At 35.0% G+C, this 14,270-nt stretch overlaps 1 pseudogene; it reads right to left on the bottom strand.

Annotated features, from left to right (window-relative positions):
• Positions 1 to 494: 494 nt before the first annotated feature.
• LOC125809966 (uncharacterized) lies at positions 495 to 4,219 on the bottom strand (annotated as a pseudogene).
• Positions 4,220 to 14,270: the final 10,051 nt, after the last annotated feature.

Below are 14,270 nucleotides of genomic sequence, written 5' to 3'. Positions count from 1 at the left end.
TTTGGTTACAAATTATTCCACATCTCAGTTACTCATTTAATTTTTTTTTGAAAAAAATCGAGAACGAAAGAGAAGCATCAATTGCCCCAAAAGTTAGCAGATAAGCTAACAACTTACAAAACTAGAGCAGTTAGCCTCTTTTGATTAACATCTAATTGCATTACTACATAGACTCTATCTTGCTCAATACTACAACAGTACTACACTTTATATTAAATATATAATCCATGCTAAACAAGAGATATTTAGGTAACATACCTCACTTGATTTCCTTTTCTCCAGTTCTATGATTTTTTTCTCAAGTGATGATTTTTCACTCAAAAGCTTCCTCTTTGTTTCTTCAGCAGTACGCAACATAGCACGAGCTTTTACCTCTTCTTGGATCTTTTCTAAGACCTGCAAGTGAAAGTCACATGTTTGTGTTTTGTAGCTGACTAATCTAGATAAGAAACAAAGGTCAATTATAAATTTATAGCTTTACCTGATTATTTGCTTCAACCAATTTTTTCGGAATATTTTTCTTCAAACCTTGAGAACTCAACTTTGAAAGCTGCATTTCTAAGTTTCGCTTCTCCATTTGGGCAACCTGTAACGAATGGAGTAATAAAATGAGATGATGGTCTTCTTCATAAATTAAATTGAATCGCATTTAACAAATACCTTAAGCTCTGCATCTTTTTCATCGCACAAAGATCTGAATTTATCACAATCATATGCAGCCATTTCTAAATTTTGCTTCTCAAAAGTCAAGTTATCTTTCAAGTTGTCCAATTTGTTTTGCATATATGATTCTTGTGTATGCTTTCCATCTAAATGTTCCAGCAACTGTCATCAATATAAAGACCATAAGCTCGAAGAAAATAAGTATCTAAAACACATTTCTTAAATATTGTGTCTTTCTGTTGTAATTAAAATGATAGATGAATGCATAATGGGTAGAGCTAGGTGTCATACACATTTCACCAGAATCACCTCAAACAGAAAGCTAACAAGCTGATCGTCCAACAAACTAACAACATATCTTTGGTAATCAATTAGAAACATCAACAGTATCACTAGTTCAGTATGTAATAATAATAATACTAATGACTATTAGATGTACTCAATAGAAGACATCACACACTCTGATCCCTTGTATATGCAGGTTACGTTAAATACTCATTCAAATAAAAGTTGCACCAATACCTACTAAATAATCCTAGCAGTGAACTTTACTAAAAAAAAATTAGGAATTTTACTTACCCAGTTGTCATTCATTAGACTTGCAGAATTTGTCTCATTTGAACTAGTTGAAGGTAATTATATTGAGAATTGTATCAGGGAGGCCATTCTGTTACATATTGTACAAGTAAATAACTTAGTATGTCGTATAAGGAAGGATAGAATGAGCAAGAGGCGAAAATGTACAATGAGAGTGAAAAGAATTAGTAATGTAGAATTTACTAGCTTAGCGACGTACAGTATAAATAAATACCTTGGAATTCTGCAAATAAGATGTGAGTGCCATTACACTCTCTTTTAACAATGTTTGGTCACGCACTAAACGAGCTTCCATTACTTCTCGATTTTTTTGCTCTTCTTCAAGTTGGTTTTTCACTTCCATTAGTTTGTTTTCTACACTCTCTCGTTTACGACGTTCTTCTTCTGCTTCCTTTGGTTGTGCTTGAAGTTGCTCTTGAATTTCGTTTCTAGATATCTTACTTGCTGGCTTAATTCCGGATCCTTGACCAAGAATGTACTTTGATTTTTCTCCCATAATTTGCACAAATGCAGCATTGATAATAGGATCCACATCAGTCCCTTCTTCAATTTCTTGAATTTTTTCGGTAACAACATCTTCCACTTTATCCTACAAAAAAAATTATACTAGATTTAGCTTTCAATATTCATTTAAAAAAACTCATTCTATGAACAAAGATAAGATTTTTTTATCTACATTCACTTCAGCAGAAGCACTAGTAACCCAATCTCCATTTGGCTTCATGTGAGTTATTTCCCAAAGTTTTTGAAAGTTTGGCTCTTTTCCAGTGTGTGTGTTCCTCTAGCAAAACAAATAAAATTATGTTATCCAAGAAAATGTAATCATAATCTATCTAAAGAAAGACATATCTTACCGCTTCATAAGACACTGCTTGAAAAGATTTTCTGCCGCAAATATGATTCACCTCTTGTTTTGCCTTGTTACTTTTATTTCTTTCACTCGTTTTCTGCATTGATTTTGAGTTTAGAGATACATTTTTTATTTAAGCATAGTAGCAGTCAAATAAGAAAATAAATAATATAAAAGGCCTAATTTTGATACTTTTAACTACCTTAAAATCATCAGAGCTAAAGTAATCCACCAAGAATTTCCATTCAGCTTCATTGACATCTGTTGGTATGTTTTGCGAACTTTCCTCTTTTGTAGCAAATTTCTTGAAATGATCATGATGTCTGCTATGATGATATCGTTACAAATTTTTTGCAGTTTGAAGAATAGTATCTCGATTGGGTTGTATGCCTAGAGGCTGAAAGGTGTCCTGCACTCGAAATAGTATAAAAAATTAGGCTCAATAAATTATGTCTTGTTGGTTTTCAATTTTATGATCCAAACAAGGTACATTACAATTAGCCAAAAGTCACAATAGATGGATCTCTGTAAGGCGAATCTTTACTATCTAGGCCCAACCATGAGTGACATCCATCGATTTCTCCAACGAGCAGTGACAAAAGGCCCCTCTCTAAAGAAAAATTTATTTCATGATTTTCTCTAACGGTGTAGACAAAGACAGAGTTTCCGTATGAGGTTTTCTCCCAACAAAATCTAGAGCAACAAATGCAAGTGCCACCCCTAAACTTCAAAGCTTTCCGCAGGAATGTTACTTGGCGTTGGGACAAAAAGCCCACTTGTTCAGCATTCATCCGTACGAAAGCCTTAATCCTTAAATCTTCTCGTGTGAACCCCCTAGAAATTGCAGTTGTTCATCCTCCTCGAACAACCCATAATATATTGGACACACCTTGTAGACCCTCTGCCCTTTTCATTCGCTATTCATCACAAAAAGCTAGAAGTTCAAGTACGTAGCATGGATTTATCTCTTCTAATGTCTCATCTATCTGAGATTGCAGATCAAGGGCAAGACTACTTGCACCTTCTTCCTGCAAGAACTTAAGATACCTAGAATATCTATTTTCTTTTCTCCCTCGTAGCAATTTCAGCTTTTAGTTAACTTAATCTCTAACAAACAAAAGCCAAAAAGAACAAATAAAATAAGATATTCCTCCAAACAACATTCCATAAAATTTTCTAGATTTACATTTGCTCCAAACTCATATAAGCCAATGACTATTACGAAGGTATTTTACACTATTTTGGAAACAAAATGTTTGGAGAGGTTCAAAATTAAGAGGTTATCGGACAAGTTAAACTATGTGTGAAGAAGTGGATGCTATGATAGCTTCATCAATCTTTCAAATGCCTACATCTAAGTTCATATCCTCAATAAGCTTAAGCTGCGATGAGGGTTAAAACATTTACCATTTTAACAACAGCAACAAAAGAGAATGACAGCTAGAAAACCATAAACACCATACTGATCAATTTCAAGTAGATTCAACTACTACAGATTACAATGCACAAGGAGGCCAAGTAGCTAAACTTCTTTTCTGAGATGATGTCATATAGAGATATCATTTAGATGACCTGTCTTAGACATGAAATGGGATCATACAGATGAAACAGACAACCAGAAATACCACTACTAATCATTTATCATTTCAACAACAAACAGAAAAATATAGAGAGCAAAGTAAATTACCAGCATATAAGCAACAATCCTATTTTTTGCTAGATCAGGAACTCCTTCCCAATTCTTGACATCATGTCTAGCATTATGAAGAACTTTCACTGAGAGCTCGGTAACGAAATCTTTAGTTCCAGGACCTACCGCTACTGTTCGATCTGGTGGGATAATCACCTTCAATTTTCCATTGTCATTTTCCTTCCGTTTTTTTTGGGTTGAAAGCCCTGTTGTATTTCCTCTTCCCTTTCTCTTCTTTTCTTTAACAATACATAACAATAATTAAATGTATATAAATCAAACATAGATATGTTCTAAAGAATTTGAAGAGATACAATTTAATGAATGGATCAACTAACCTGGAGATGGAATTATGGTTACATCGGTTGTTTCACATCACTAGAAATATGCACATTTGTCGTCAAGACTGACTGCAACATATTATAATATTATATAAACGAAGACTAGTCAAATGTAAAAATCATGAAAGGAGAAACTAGAAATTAATAAATACAAGCGAAGTCGAGATAATAACAATGAAATGATGCTAAAAAATTAAGAGAAACAAATAAATCTTCTAAGCAAAAAGATAAAGAAACAAAAGGAAAAGTAGAAAAAGAAATTAATCCTTTCGACAAAATGATGAAAAACAAAACTTCTAGGGCTAAAGCTATTCAACAAAGAAAAATTATCTTTATGACGAGTTGAAAATCATGACCAATCATCATCCTCAACATCATCATATTCACTAGTAGCTTCATCTGTTGCAGAATCACTGAAGTCATCCACATTTTCATGATCAGACTCATCTACAACTACTAATTCTTCTTCTTCCTCGTTATTGTGAGAAGGTGCTTCAACACTCACTCCATCAATATCTTCTCTTTGTATTATGATGTTCTCATTCTCCAATTCTACATGTGTATTTGCTTCTCCTCTTTCAACCAAGTCAATCAGATGATACGGTTCCATTTCATCTATTTGTTGTTCAGGAAAATCATATAAATTTCGTGGTCTAACCCTTATCACTGCATGCCATTTCTCACTTTGACCTTGTTTAACATAATAGACTGATTGAGCCTGTGAGCCTAGAATGAATGGATCACTTAGGTAATGGAGTCATGTTATATCTACACATATGAATCCATATTCATCTTTTTTGTAACCTCGACTTTGACTACGACCTTGAGGAGGAACTTCAAACCAGTCACATTGAAATAATATAATTGATTTATTGTTCATATATTGAATCTCTAAAATTCTTCTAATCTTTCCAAAATAATCAACATTTCCTGTATGCTCATCACTCTTCACAATCACACCACTATTTTGAGTTTTCAAACCTAACTCAGATTCCATTGTTCGAAATCGAAAATCATTTAAGATATATCTGCTATGACAAAAAACTTAAGGATCGGGAGGTCTTGCCAAAATTAGTAATTCATAAGTAATTCGGTTATCACCATTCTCCTTTAATTGTACCACCTGTGTTATTTTAGTTACAAAATAAAACATATTAATGTTATTTTCAAAAATATATTTATGAACCATCAAATGATAGATTTTACCTTTTTCTCAAACCATAAAGGAAATTCCTCCTTGTGTCTCTTCACTACATTTCTATTATTCTCCTTTGTTAAAGTTTCTAAATGTTCCCTACAGAGTGTGAAATTGTGGTGGAAAAAATTCAAACACAATTGTTAATTATTCATAAGAAAATGATGTAAAGGTAAAACATAACTTACTCAATCCAAGGTTTGACTACCTCACAATTTTGGAGAATGTAAAAATGAGCTTGATTAATTTCAAAAGTACTCAAATTTGCCCAAGAACCCCCTGCTAGTGGTTTACCATGACAATTAAATATAGACAAGCCATTGTGATCTATGTTAGAAGAAATAAAATTTCTATCCGGACGATTTTCCTTTGTTTCCATATCAGTCAAATATCTAGAGAACAATCTCATGCACTCCCCTGCAATATGACCCTCAGCAATTGATCCTTCTACACAGAATTTGTTGCGTACATAACCTTTCAAGGTTTGCAAAAATCTATGAAGTGAAGTATATTAATATTTTAACAAATTTCAATTAAAAAAATGGTTTAGAAAAGTAAGAAGCCAACCTTTCAATGTAATACATCCATCGAAATTGAGCAGGACTACCCAACTTCACCTCATTTGCCAAATGAATTGCCAAATGTACCATAACATCAAAGAACGTCGGCAAGAACACACGTTCTAATTTACATAATGTAATTCTTATGCTTTTATCTAGCTGATCTAACTTCTCCACAGATAACTCTGTAGCGCACAAATCACTAAAGAATAATGAAAATTCAATTAACGGGTCGTGTGTATCTTTTGGCAAAATTTCTTTGATGATAAGTGGTACAATGCGCTGAAAAAGAACATGATGATCATGACTTTTAAGCCCAAAAATTTTAGCTTCCTTGATACAACGGCTGATGTTAGAAGCTTACGCATCTGGAAACTTGACTTCTTTAATGGGCTGACAAAATCAAATCCTTTCAGCTTTGGACATTGTATAACTTGCTGGAGGAAGTTTGTATTTATCTCCACTTTTTATGGGATGGAGGGACTTTTTAATTTTCATTTCTTGTAAGTCCAATCGAGATTTCAGTGTGTCCTTTGTTTTTCCTTCAATATCCAGCAACGTTCCTAGCACACTTTCACTAATATTCTTTTCAATATGCATAACATCCAAATTATGTCTCAACAATAAAGTCTTCCAATATGGAAGTTCAAAGATTATACTTTTATTTTTCCAATTGTCACACCTTTCAGTATCTCATTTTCTTTTTCTTGTGTTGTCATCGGCTGACCTTTGTGGTGCAAGTCTTTCTTCCTTTGTATTATCAAAAGAACTTTTATTCCGACGATAAGGATGATTTAGCTCCAAGAACCTACGATGACCCATATAGCACTGCTTTCGACCATGTTTCAAGTAAATGGAACAAGTATGCACATGACAAACTGGACAAGCTAGTTTACCTTTAGTGCTCCAACCAAATAAAATACCATAAGCAGGAAAATTATTGATTGTCCACAACAAAGAAGCACGTAATTGAAAATTGTGTTTCATAAAAGCATCATAAGTCTCAATTCCATCCCCCCATAAGGTTTTCAAATCATCAATCAGAGGTTGGAGATACACATCAATATTCATACCAAGACCTTTTGGTCCAGGAATAAGCAAAGACAATAAAAGATTGGACTGTTTCATGCATACCCATGGAGGAAGATTATATGGAATCAAGATAACTAGCCACATGCTATATGAATTACTCATTGAACCAAAAGGATTAAAACCATCTGAAGCAAGTCCAAGTCTTACACTACGAGGATCCGAAGCAAAATTTGGATGTTTTTCATCAAAACTTTTCCATGCCAATGAGTCAGCTGGATGTCGTAACACACCATCATCAACTCGATTATCCTTATGCCACCTCATCTCTTTTGCAGTTCCTTTTGTCATAAACAAACGTTGTAATCTAGGTATTAAAGGAAAGTATCTATGAATCTTTTTAGGAATTCCTTTCTTTTTCTTATTCAAATTATCTGAAGCAACCTCATTGTTGGCATCTTCTCCTTTTCTCATTGTCCATCTTTTTTCACCACATTTAGGACATTGTTCAAGATCCGCATATTCCTTTCTATATAAGATGCAATTATAACACATGCATCTATCTTCACATAATCTAAACCCAAATCTTTTATTATCTTTTGAACTTCATACAGAGAATTTGGTAACACATTTTCTTTAGGTAAAGCATCACTCAGTAATTTCAACAAAGAGTCAAATGAAGTATTACTCCATCCATGCATACACTTCATTTGAAAAAGACGGACTATAAAAGAGAGTTTGGAAAACTTTTCACAATTTGGGTACAATCGAATTTCTGCATCCTTCATTAACCTATAGAAATTCTTAGCTTCTATATTAGGCTCTTCGTGTCCTAATTCAGTTGTATCAACAAAGTCATGACTATTATTGGAAACACTATGATATATATCATGTAATATTTCAAAAATCGAAGCATCATCATTTTCTAAATTTGAATCTTCATTAATATTTGTTTCATCATCTGAAGATAAATCTAGCTCACCATGATGAATCCATTTTTTATAAGTTTGATTCATTCCCCACCTACATAAATCTGTCTTCACTTCGTCTTGCGTTTTTCAAAGCACATTATTACATTTTATGCACGGACATTGAATTCTTACACCAACTTCAGGATTGGAAAATGCAAAGTTCAAAAATTGTTCCACACCATTTAAGTATTGCGGTAACGCTCTATTCCCATTATGTGTCCAACTTTTATCCATTATATACTTACCTACATGGAATTTCAATCAAATAAATATAGAATTATAAAAAAAATGTTATGAAAAGATTTCATATTAAAAAAAGTTACTATAAAAACAAAAAAGTGATATTAAGACCAAAAATTCTTGTCTACTTTTACATCTCTTCAAACAATTCATATACAACCTCTTACACAAAAAGTATAAAAAATGATAACATTAAGATAGGTAAACATTTTGAAAATAAAAATACACATGATACTTTTTAAATCAATATAAGCAACTTTAAAAAATGATTTAATAAAGAAGAATAACACCATAGATTATTAGCACTGTTCAAGGTTAAAAGAGTGGTCCAATTATAGGAATTATAGGAAATTCATATCCATCTATCCATATTGGATGGTATGTTGCAATTCTGAAGACTTAAGACGTATCACACGTACTTTTACCATATAGCACAAAATAACATGGAAGGCAGTATGCTAAAGACAATTATGCAGACAAGTTATATGTCACGTCTTAGGTGTGAATATAATAAATTATATGCACCAATGAAAACAAGCTGGTCAACTAAATCTTCAGACAAGTTCACACATAATCAAATTGTATTACAGATAGATTAATTCACAATAAAAGGGAGAATTGAAATAACATAGTAAACAATTATCACACATGTGTACCACTGGAAACAGGCTGCAATATTGCACCAACACCTGCAACTTTAGCTTTAGTAATTGCAATAGATGAAAGACTAGACCTTAGGATTGATGCAGAACAATAAACAATACTAAGAATCCTAGAATGCTCAGTTAGATTCTTAGATTATTCAACCAAGAAGATGTTGTCACCTGCAACAAGAAAATGACATTGCCCTCTTGAGAGACCATACGTTAAAACTAATGAGATGTTAGAAGCAGAGATGCAATGTTAGTACAAGGAACAAGCTTTCAAACGCTATTTAGAAAACTATGCATATAGTAGCAACACAATGTATCCTAAACAGAACCCTTTACTCTGAACCATCAGTGGAGTGTAAACCTTACAATCAAGATCACCCTGTCAAACTCAACTTTCAAAACTAAATCAACAAATTACGTAGAGAAGAAAAAACTAATCACTAAAAAAAAAATATCCAAATACTATGATTCTTACTGCTCATATGGTCGAGCAATAAAGATCTCACCAGAAATCACATATGCAGGGCCCCTTTCAATCCAAGTTGAACTCGATTACAGCTAGCCACACATCAAAAAGCTACTACTTAATGTCAAGAAAATAATTTTCTTCATAAAAATTTATAATTTTACTTTCCCAAAACCTCAAAGAACCCCAAATTACACAAATCAAACAAAGAACCTTGACCCATAGCTGGAATTGAAAAGGTCGCTGCCTTTAGTAATGTCTATCAAGTATTTTCTCCATGAAATTGAAATTTAACAAAGTTTATGAAGCATTCTTCAATAAAAAACAAGAACAAAATAATCAAAGAGACTAAATCATCCTCAAGAATTCATCAATCGTTTTGGAAAGAGACTAAATCATAAAGAAAACTCACCAAAGATAGACTTCAAGAACAACCTGCTTCTCACTGAAATAATGAGATAGAAAATCTAGGTTTAATTTTGGAGAAAACTATAAAGTGACTCAAGAAAATCGTGGGAAAGAAAAATAAAAATTGGGAACTTCTACAATTTTTTGGCGGAACAAAAAGACCGCTATTTCTTTGGCGGAAATCTAAAAAAAAATATGTTAGGCCATATGTAACTGGCGCATAAGTTGTTGTTAATTTAAGTATATTAGCAACAATAAAAAATTATTGTTACCATTTATTTTCTAATATAACAACAAATTAATTAAATTGTTGCCATTGAGTAAAGTTCGGCAACAATATCATGGTTGTTGCCAAAACATTGTTAGCAATTTTATTCTATTTGAAATTTTTTACATTAATTAATATTAATAATATAATATAGCAACAATAGTGGAATGTTTGGCAATGATACGCTCAAATTACACCTCCCTACAGAAGTATAAGCGATCGTTATCAAGTAAAGAACCCAACTTGTAGGTTGGGGTCGATCCACGAGGAAAATGGTTTAGACTTTACTTTAACCAACAATTATATTCAATTAGTCAAATTACTTCCAGAAATAGGTAATTAAAGGGGGGGTTTTGTTTGTGTGAAACAAATAGTAAGAATTTAATAAGTAATCAGTAATTAAAACTCAATTTTGGTTGTTATCAAGATGAGAGAAATAACTAGGGTATACGTGTTCCCCACAAGCTCATAACGCAACAATCCTAGTAACAGCAATCCTTTCCTAGTGTATTACATGCAAAGTGATAAGTTAGGTATCTCTAAATCCTTGGTCCGGCATCTAGAGAATTTCACCCCGCACCTTGGTCCGGCTACGTGTGTATAATTTACTAACCCTTACCTTTACCTCATATTAGACATCATAATCGATGTTTGGCTTAGTCATTACTTCGCACCAATCGACACTAGCCTATTAGATAGTATCACACTAAATCTATGTTGACAATTCTTTTCTTGTTGATTATCTCGGTCCGGCAAGTAGTAACAAGGCGAGTTCTAACGCGTGCACTCGTTAAAAAGACTTCTAAACGAAAAAATTATCAATGCATGCAAAACACTATTCAAGAATTGCTTATTTATTATTCATACTTTGTTAATCGCTCATGGTTCCCACAACCCTAGTTGTTAATTTAGTTACCCATATTAGTAAGAACACAATTCATAGTTTTAGATGAAGAAATCATGAACTTACGTAACGAGAATAATAAACCGAGAAATTCAACTTGAATTGCAAAGCCAAAATCTTCAAAACGAACTTAGGAAATCAATAATTGTTAGAGTTGCAAATTAATCTCCAAAATCACCAAGTAAAACTAGAATAATAATGCCTAACCCCCAAAAACGAGGTTTACATGCCCTATTTATAGAAAACAAATCCTAAATTAAAAGGGAAACAAATTAAGGAAAGTTTGTTCAGGCACGCGTCTTCATTCCATGAGACTGACTTACGGATCGTCGATGGATCTACGGTCCGTAAGTCCCTTCCGTCAGCCAGGACTTAGAAAATATTTCAGCTTCCAAAAATCAACTTCTCTGAAGCAAACGACGGACTTGCAGTACGGACTATAGATCGATCTACGGTCCATCAATCCTCTCCGTAGCTCCACACTTAGAATCTTCAAAAATCAGGTACTGGAACCCTCGCAGTATCAATCTACAGATCAATCAATACGTCAATCTACGGACCGTCAATGGCCACCGTGGTTCCACACTTGGTCAGATTTCCCTGATTTGGCTTTCATACCTTGCCTGCTGATCTACGGTCATCACCTACGGGCCATCAATGGATCTACGGTCCGTAGATAACCTCCGTGAATGCCCTTTTTTTGCATTTCTTTCAGCTGTCTCTATACTTCCGCGCCTGAACATCTTTCCAGTAAAATACAATAAAAACACATAAAAACCAATACAAAAAGGCCCTAGACACACACAACTTGTAAGTGAAATGTATTAGAAATACCGTAAACTCACGGTATATCAACACCCTCAACTTAAATTCGTTGTTTGTCCTCAAGCGACGCACTACGACTCTAAACGACACTTGTATAGAAGCAAGCATTTCAGGCCCACGCAATCACATGGATCTCTACCCCCCTCACTTTTCAGGTGCAACTTCGTTCTCTTAGACTCAACAAGCTAATCGCTAATCCATGCAGATCAAACCATGACACAGATCGACCAACTGACACACAACATACACTTTCTCACTGTCACCAAGGTACCAACTTTTCGACAATGTAACTAGTGCCCTTACTTCAAACGAAATCCCATTTTCACAAAAAATAAATGTCATTTATGGCACAAAGATTTATTCAACACTCACGCTCAGAAGTAATTTCAAATACAGTTAGTGCTTTATGCCATAAGCTTGCCCTTATTTTCACTGTTTAGACTCTCCAAACTAGACTCTAGGATCACTATAGGACTTTATTAGCTTGTAACGTAGGCTCAGGGTCAGGTGTGGTACATTTGGGTACTGCTTAGTGAATTTCTGCCATCCTTGACATTACACTTGGGCTTTTAACCTCTTTTTTGCCCTATTTTTGTCATACTATTGTTTTACCTTCTCTCCCTTAACTTTCTTCACCCACGAATGTGACTTTAGACTTTGTAGCTCTTTTTACTTTTTATTTTATTTTTCATTTAGCTTTCAACAAGTCACATCCTTTCCTCACGTTTTCTCTCTTTTTTTTCTTTTTTTTCACATCACTCTTTTCATACCCATTTTTCTTTCAATTTCCTCTTTCATAGCCACCCTCAACTTATGGATTTTTCGTTAGTTGAGGTGCACAATACCCGATGTCGGGTCAAGACCAAGATTGAAGTTACTTTTTTACATTAGCCACCCTCAACTTAGGCTTTTGGCCTAAGTCGAATTGCACATGTCCAAGGAGGGACCGGGGCTAACATAGTGGATTATGGGAAGGTGAATTCGGGGTTTAGAAAGAAATGGTTTACTTTTAGGCTCAAAGTTGGATCAAAGGGAATAGTTATTTCATTTGGTTGGATCCTTCTTTTAGGCAATTTATGGACTTTTAAGAGCAATGGCCTATGATCACTTCCTAACCTCTAGATTGAATTGTCTTAGCAGGATTAACCGGGCAAGTTCTAGTTTTGCACAAAAACTATTTGAACACTCAACGATTCTCACCCACTCTTGGCACATAGTTTCATTATCAGATTATCATATTACCCAGTTCAAGTTTCAGCTCAAGTCATGCCATCGAGTTGATTCGTCATTATGTCATACTCAGAGCCAACACATTCAACTAATTGTAGCCTACAACTTCTAGCATACATCCCAAAATCTGACGGGGGTATCATTTTTCATAAGCCATCATGCTTCTTTCTTTATCATGCTTCTACACATACAATCCTAAGACATGCCGGTTCAACAAAAAAAATTAAACAATCTCTTGGGGGAAAAGAACACAGGCAAGAAAACCCCAAGAGAGGATGCATAAGTTGGGTTATTCAAACTTCACCCTATCACTCATGATCCATTAACCCCACCCCCAACAAAAAATAAATGCACTTGTCCCCAATGCATACAAAAACAGTAAAAGAAAATGGATTGGGTGAAGCAAACCTGTGGCACAAAGCGCCGGCAAATCATCAACACGGAGGGGGGTCCAATTTCTCGGAACCCTCTGGAACAATAGTGGGGGCACCCTCAGTAATGCCCACATCAACAATCATAGCACCCTCAGTAGTGCTCTCTATCAATCTCACCGCACCATCAGTGGTGCTCACAAGATCCCCCAAAACAGGCTGGACCTCTACAACTGGGGCAGAACTCAATGCCCCTACAACTCTCTCACGCACCCTTTGCTGACGCAACTCTTCGTCTACAATCGACGCCCTCATTGCCTCATTTTCCTGCCTACGCTGTCTCTTGTGGGCTTTCTCCTCCTCAGTGCGATGAGAACGGTGCCGGTTACCTTTGGCATGTGTAGGCGCAAGCTCCTCCTCGGCGGTTCCACTGAAAAGAGCATCCAACACAGTATCATCAGCCAGTGCAGTAGGTGCACCCTGAGGCTCAACTGAAGGTGCGGCAAGAATGGCATCAACGTCAGTCCTATGGCCTGGGCTGGTCGCTCGAGGACTCACAATTCAAAGGAATCAAGGCACTTATTAATAGCCTGGACCTTCCGGTCTATCATCCTCTCCATCCTGCACTCCATTCTAGCCTCGAACTCGGCTATCGACTTTTGCATCCACGGCTGGTCAACCACTGTTATGAGACAAAACCATCCATGTTTCAGGGTGTTAATAGTGAGGATACTTATGAGTTCTTGACTTTGTTCCGTGAGATGCTTGAGGCAGTAGGTATGGTGGATGTTCATGGTGTTTTTTTATTGCACTTCAACTTTGTGGACCTGCCAAGAGTGGTGGAGGACTTTTGTAAGGTGTAGATCAATTTGATCAACTCATGTTGCATGTGGTCGAGAAGGATAATGTTACGCTTTTCTAGGGTGGCCTAAGGCTGATACTTCTGACATTGTGATCACAGTTATCATCTTAGTTTGTCATAGACCTACGTTTGTATTGTTTTATTTTA

This window comes from Solanum verrucosum, unplaced genomic scaffold, assembly GCF_900185275.1.
Source record: "Solanum verrucosum unplaced genomic scaffold, falcon-dt-bn FXZP01000276.1, whole genome shotgun sequence".
Lineage (NCBI taxonomy): Eukaryota > Viridiplantae > Streptophyta > Magnoliopsida > Solanales > Solanaceae > Solanum > Solanum verrucosum.
The sequence above is the reverse complement of the archived record's forward strand: the minus strand, read 5'-3'. Positions and strand labels throughout refer to the sequence as shown.